Raw genomic sequence first — 7532 nt, forward strand, 5'->3', positions numbered from 1 at the left:
ATATATATATATATATATATATATATATATATATATATATATATATATATATATATATATATATATATGTGTGTGTATATATATATATATATATATATATATATATATATATATATATATATATATATGTTTATGTGTATATGTATATATATATATATATATATATATATATATATATATATATATATATATATATATATATATATATATGTATATATGTATATATATATATATATATATATATGTATATATATATATATATATATATATATATATATATATATATATATATATATATATATATATATATAGATAGATATTATTATAATGTATGGATCCCGGGTCTGAGCACCTAAAATTTATTATACGATTATGACTCTTGAAGTCTGGCCATTAAGAAAAAATATTATACTATGGCTCGAGACTGGGAACCAAACATATATGATATATGCTACGACAGGCAAGCTAATTAACCTCTCAAATTCCAAATTACTTTGTTTGCTTTTACATTGAAACTTTTACACTAAAACATTAATACACGAATTCTAAGACCGTTAAATAACTCCCAGACAGCAATATATAAAAAACTGAATATCCAAAGGTCTTTTAAGCACACTCAAAACTAAACTGGGTAATTACCTTTGAGAATTATCACTTATCTAACTCTCAGTGTGGTTCTTAACGGGAATCGAGCGGAAATCTGGTACTAAACATTGATGATTTGAATAATACACCCGTTCCAAAAATAAATATATTCTATAAAAATTACAACACTTTGAAAAGAATTTAACAAAATTATGTCACTGGGTAAAAATATTAAGTTTGAACAAATTTTAGAATAAGACAAAAATGTTACGATCTGAAATTTATAATAACTTGAGTTGAACTATTATATCTGAATAAAACTTAACCTAAGAATAGAAATAATGCACTGAAAATAATACAAATGCTCGAAATGATTCTTAAATAATACAATGTTTAATTTTCAACACTTTATGAATAATAGCTTACCAGATCACTTCTCAAACCTATTCTGCCTACAGGGCCCTTTACAAAAACCATTATGCAATGTTAACACTCACCCTAATATAATGATTTAAAAAAAAATCACCCTTTAGTCTTGCATGACATACGATTTGCTCTTGAGCAGAGATTCACTGCGGAGTGGACACCCTAGAATGCATTGAACATTTCGACGAATAACACTGTGGTACTTATGGGAGAGAGAGTAAGGCTGTGTTCTAATTTGATCTCTATGGGTTGTGTGTCTCTGACTCTGACCCAACTGTGGGTTCTTATATAAAAAATTTCCGAATTCCAGAAGCTTCGAACTTGATTGCCAAGCATGGAAGGGGGGGGGGGGGTGGATTTGTTTGCTTTGCGTCAAAGTTTCCAACTAGATAAAAATGTCAAGAGGCGAAATCAATGGTTTTAGGCAACTCTCAGACACACCACAACGCATCTGCAAGATGACTTCCCAGCTAGCTCCTCCCACCTATTGTCCCCGAAATAAGAGAAAGATAACCTACTCTCACCGGGATTCCTGAAAATTTGAAAAAAACGTGTCTCTCTCTAGCATGACGCGACACATCATAAACATATAAAAGAACATCACCTAAGTTAATTCTTTAAAAATGATACGCAAATTACATATTTTAACTTGAATAAAGAATATAATGAAATGCACGTCGAAAGTCTATAGTAATTCAAATAAAATACTTATATGTACATGAGAAGGTCTCATTTTAGGGGCTGGGTATCATCTCGTCAATGCTTAAATGAAAACCATAAAAATGAATATAGAAAAACATCATTAATAATATACGACATTTACTCTAATATAGACCAGATTTATAAGAATATATATATATATATATATATATATATATATATATATATATATATATATATATATATATATATATGTGTGTGTGTGTGTGTGTGTGCGTGTGTGTGTGTGTGCGTCAGAATATATGTTAAAGTGTGCATAGCTATTGAGACTCCAAAAGTTTGATTAAGACCGAAGGGAAAAGCATGAACTGTAGCTTGGGGGTTTTAAACCCTTGAATTTAATACCCTCACTTCAGTAACCAGTAAATAAAACAATAAGAATAGGAAGGTTTTGCCATTTAACAGAGGGTCCTCCATATATAGATTAGTCCCTTGTATATTGTTAAACTATCATCCCTGAAAGAGAAGACTGCATTTAATTCAACCTGGACAAAGGAAGAAAGATCCACCAGAAGTGAAAAACCAAAGTGTTGCACGTCTAATTCATCAACAGGAAAACCGATTTAGTGTTATTTTGCGATTGCTGTAGTATACTGTAAAGACTAAGGAGCTAAGTATATTTCTCAAGAGAGAGAGAGAGGGAGAGAGAGAGAGAGAGAGAGAGAGAGAGAGAGAGAGAGAGAGAGAGAGAGAGAGAGAGAGTTACCGAACTAGTTTCATGTCACAAACTTAGGCCAACTAGAATGTATTGATTATGGCAGGATATTTGCGAGCTTCTTCATCTATTGTCAATTTTACAGTTCCAACTTTTTCTTCTAAAGGACTTTCGAACACGTAAACTTCTGCTAATAGTTATGTGTACTATATTAAAGAAAATGGAAGATGAATAAAAAGAGCATGCGCGATTACAATCACGCATAGTGAATATATATATATATATATATATATATATATATATATATATATATATATATATATATATATATATATATATATATATATATATATATATATATATATATATATGTGTGTGTGTGTGTGTGTGTATGTGTGTGTGTGCGTGTATGTTTGTGTGTGTATGCGTGTGTGTGCGTGTGTGTGTGTGGTTGAATGTCATTATCGAAAATAGAATGGCTATTATAAGTATAACCTCTTATCATTTATTCGACGTTTGACACTTGTCTGATCTCTCTCTCTCTCTCTCTCTCTCTCTCTCTCTCTCTCTCTCTCTCTCTCTCTCTCTCTCTCTCTCTCAAAGCAATCGAGAATGCAATTAGTGCCTAGGTCTATAGATATTATTTCAAAAGGCTTTCAGATCTTTCCTTCACGTCTTATTACGGATCGTTGTAAGTAATGATCAATATCAATGGTATCCCGGATGACGTATAAAGAAAGAATTTAGCATTCATATTGTGACACTGATAATTTGCTTTGAGCTGGTCTCTATCCCTCTGCAGCATATATTTCCTTTCAAGTAGAGATATGCTTATCGAAGAAAAGGTAGATCGATGTAGTAACACTAAACAAACAAGTCACAAATTTCGCTCCTCATGCCGTTCGTTACAAATTAATCTTAACGAAGAAATCGAAAATATACTATCAACTAATTCATCGGTTTTTTTTTTTTCCTTTTTTTTTATCCCACAAATGTTTGTGTCAAGTTTCAGATTTGTCAGATACTACAGATTCATATCCAAATAAGAAAAAAAAAATGATTTTTTTAGTTCTGTTGTTAATATAGAAAGTACGTATGATGCATAAAATTGAAAAATAGCTTAATGCTTAATCATATATGATAGTACATAGAACAAAGTTACAGAACAAGAAAATTCTGGAACATAAATAAAATAGTATGCCTTCGTTTTTCCGAACACGCTAAAAAAGAATTAATTTCTGGTTTTGATTATGGCAAAATTTTCAGTGACTACATGTTGATACAGCAATTGAAGAGTTTTTCATCTCTCTTTATGCTTTAAATAGCGAACCCATGAAGCCTTTCTACAGGCTTACTAAACCTAAAGTACAATTATATAAATCTCATTCTAATGAATGACTTTTCAGTCAATGTAGATATAAGGATATTAAAAGGACTGGTAAAATAAACGTGAACAACAATGAAGTAGATAAGCTACAACACTGACCACAATATTCTAGGCAATAAAACAGATTTCGGAATTTCTCCCCAAAATTAATCTGGGAGGAGCGGGGGAAACTAACACTACTGATACCTGTATAGCTGCGCAACTGTTCACTTCTGCTTTTAATCTCATAAAATGCTGTTACTCACAAAACAGAATTCTTAATACCCGAAGGCATTAAAAAAAAAAAAAAAAAAGAATGACGACAAAGCTGCATGTACGAGAAAGACATTTAGAAGTTGGAAATCTACAAACTATCAGATTATATTTTATTATATCAATAAAGGCAATGGTGATGATGATATAAATTATGATAGATGTGTAATCATATGTAACAATCTGTTATTGAATAAATGTTTAAACAAAATTAAATTCTTTCATATGTATGTTAGAAAACTTATTTCACTTTGGATTTTTCCTGAATTCTAATATAGAATTTATTTCAGCGAAAGAGCTTTAATCTTTCATTTACCTGAGGATTAATTTGCATGCTATATTGTATTGTTTCAATTTTGACCTACAAGACTAAATATCTAGCCTAATCAGAAAAATAATAGACTACTTAAGGAACTAGTTTTCTGGTGGCTCTTTGTCCTAATTAATAGCTTCTGTTTTATAGCATGTTATCAAGAATGAAAATTATGTGGAATTTTCGGCAAATGTTATGTATTATTTTCCTCAAATAAATTAAACTACCAGCTAAGCATTCTTACATAAAGGATTCAAGAGATGGAAAAATTAGATTTCACTCAGATTTCAATATCACTAGAGACATTTTTCTTATGACATGCTTGTTCTCTTTAATTTGAGTATCTACTGTTGACTGCTACAAGTGCAGATGAGCAATATAACCATCTTCTAACCAGCGTTCTTAATGAAGAAATTTCAATTTACAGCATTATTCCCTTGTTAGTCGAAGAGGCTGCACCGTTTCTTCAGTTTCAGGCTATTTCTCTCCAGTAACAAAGCTGTTATTTAGTGTACATTTTATTTTATTAATTCGAATTAGTCCTGCTATATACATTAAAAAAAATCCATGAATATCCTTACGATATATAATAACTAACTTAATAAAAACATTGACAAGATATCTAAATTAGATTTGTACTAAGTACTGTACTCTACAGTTAGCAAAGTTATTAATAACATTGCAATTATGTATTTTAGGTACACAGTTGATGAAACATGTACAATTGAATGAACCATTAAAAACGGCTACTTCTCTAGGAAAGTCACAATTATCAACAGTTATCCAGTCCAACATATATTAAATCAAACGCTCAAATTTAAAGAATTTACCTACTTTTATTGAATAATAATAAACGAAGCGGAACGCCAAAGAAAAAAACCTGCGGAATAAAATTTTAGTGCTTATTAGTCATCAGATGCAAGTATAAGTTACTTAGTAAAGTAGCAAAGAAAGGCTTTAGTTTTGTGAAAGAATAAATTTTCGTAAGATTTCTCTTTTACACTATAAGAAAATAGAATACCATATTTGCATATATTTTCCGAGCCACTGAAAGAGAAGAGAAATTACCATAGACAGGCGAGGAATTGGAAATCCTTACCATTTCCTTTATGATAATAGAGTTTGCTGAATGGTCTTTTATTTTATGTGTATTTTCTACACAATAAGAACGACAATAATTTTTTGATATAAGAAAATGCTATAATTAGTTATTAAATTAATTTTTTTAGAGAGGGGTAATTTAATTTTATATGCAAGACTTCTGGTTATTCAAACCCCCTTTCACCTAAGAAAAGAAGATGATGATGATGATGATGATGATGAATGTCCAGGGGCGTTCCAAGGTTCGGTGACTGATCTTTCTTTGTAGTTTTTAAGAGTGAGGTCAAATTGTAATGTGTTTGAATCAGCAAGGTACATCTGCTTATCATCAGCCTTGAAGTTAAACTGAAAAATGAATGGATCTATTTATAAGATTGAGGGTAGGGGGCAAATTCTCATTAGTATGAAACGCAACCGCGGGCGAAGGTTGTAGTTGTGCCGTTAGGCATGCTCTAGGCCGAGCAACGAGCCAGGTGATTGGAACACGGGAATTCACGTGTGTTACATTCCGTTCCAGGGAAGCTGTTGTTCTGCTCATTGGTGCTGTCGTTGTTGGTGTTGTCGTGGTTGGTATGGCTAATCATATATGTGGGGGCTGGTGCTTCTTCTGCAGGTAGGTAGGAGAAAAATTTCCTGTGTTGTGTTAAGAATAGGTTTTCCTTGTTGCATCAGTAACGCATCCAGAATTCTAAGCCTCCAACCTTCTGGGGCACCACTAAGCATTTCAGTATTTTTCACGATGTGTTCTTGTGAAATGGAACTATTGTGGATTTGTTGGCAACGTACCTTAATAGCACCTTGCTTTACGTGACAGGAGAGGTGCTTAGAGAGCCGCATGGCTTTCATCCCGATGTAGCTGCCAGGCATCTTCAGACCGGCCATTGGTATTGGCAGACCACATTTGTTCGCTTCAAACTGTCCTGCACGGGAGGAGCTGGGTTATTTTTAATGATCAAACTCTTGGTTTTGGCGTTTTTGCAGTAGATCATGAAGTTAAGATCCACGTTATTTTATTTGGGGATGCTGTATTCTAACTACAATCAAGGAATATCTGTACAGCAATGTAAATTGTAATAAGAGCATTGCATGTTCCAAAGCCTTTGGAAAAGCAAAACAACAAACTAAGTAACAGATGAATACCTTCAACATACACATTAAGACGTTTTCCAAAAGTACGTTCAGGAACTTTAGATGATAAGGGAGTGATAGAAACTGAGAGGTAATCAGCAGGCTATAGATACTACAAACAAATTTACTTAAGACCTGAACATTACCAATGGTCCAACAAGTGTATAAAAGAACATCTGCTTGCTTGTTTGGTTAAAAGATAGAGATAAAAAAAGACCTAATAAATCAGCTGCCTATATATTTGAAGAAAAAACACCCAAATTCATATAGCCCTAATGGCCAGTAATGCCAGGACAGGCATAGCATGGTTTTCCATTGAAAGGGCGAGTAACCCTCTAGAGCTATATTTATGGTCAAATTTCACAATATTATTGTACACTTTAATGACAAAAAATACCACAAGCATAGATGTTGTATTAAATCCTCTAATTGAGCATACTAGAAAGTTTTTTTTTTTTATTGCTATTGTTTCCATGCAGAATGCTATAAGGTTAACAAGATCTATGTTTTGTTCAAAGTATTGCATATTATTATTATTATTATTATTATTATTATTATTATTATTATTATTATTATTATTATTATTATTATTATTATTATTATTTTTACGCTGATCTTTCTGCCAAAGGTTATTGCAGAGCAAAGAAATGATCCTACACTGATTATTGCCAGTGCAGTAGTGTGTGACAGAACAATTATGAAACTGATGTTTATGATGATGGTTATGATATATAAAGATTCCACGGATGCCTAGTCTTATAAATTTGTGGTTTAGTCTAGGTTGTTTACGTTGGTACGATTGGATTCCCTGACCCTGAAAATGTTAATTTATTTAACAAAATTCTATTTCTATGTTGCTTAAAAGTTGGGAAAGGGACGAAAACCTTTTCATTTGGTAGCCTTAATGTAAAATCCAGGGTTATGGGGAAATAAGTTTCAAATATAGATAGTTTTATACTTTTAAT

This window comes from Palaemon carinicauda, chromosome 9, assembly GCF_036898095.1.
Source record: "Palaemon carinicauda isolate YSFRI2023 chromosome 9, ASM3689809v2, whole genome shotgun sequence".
NCBI lineage: Eukaryota > Metazoa > Arthropoda > Malacostraca > Decapoda > Palaemonidae > Palaemon > Palaemon carinicauda.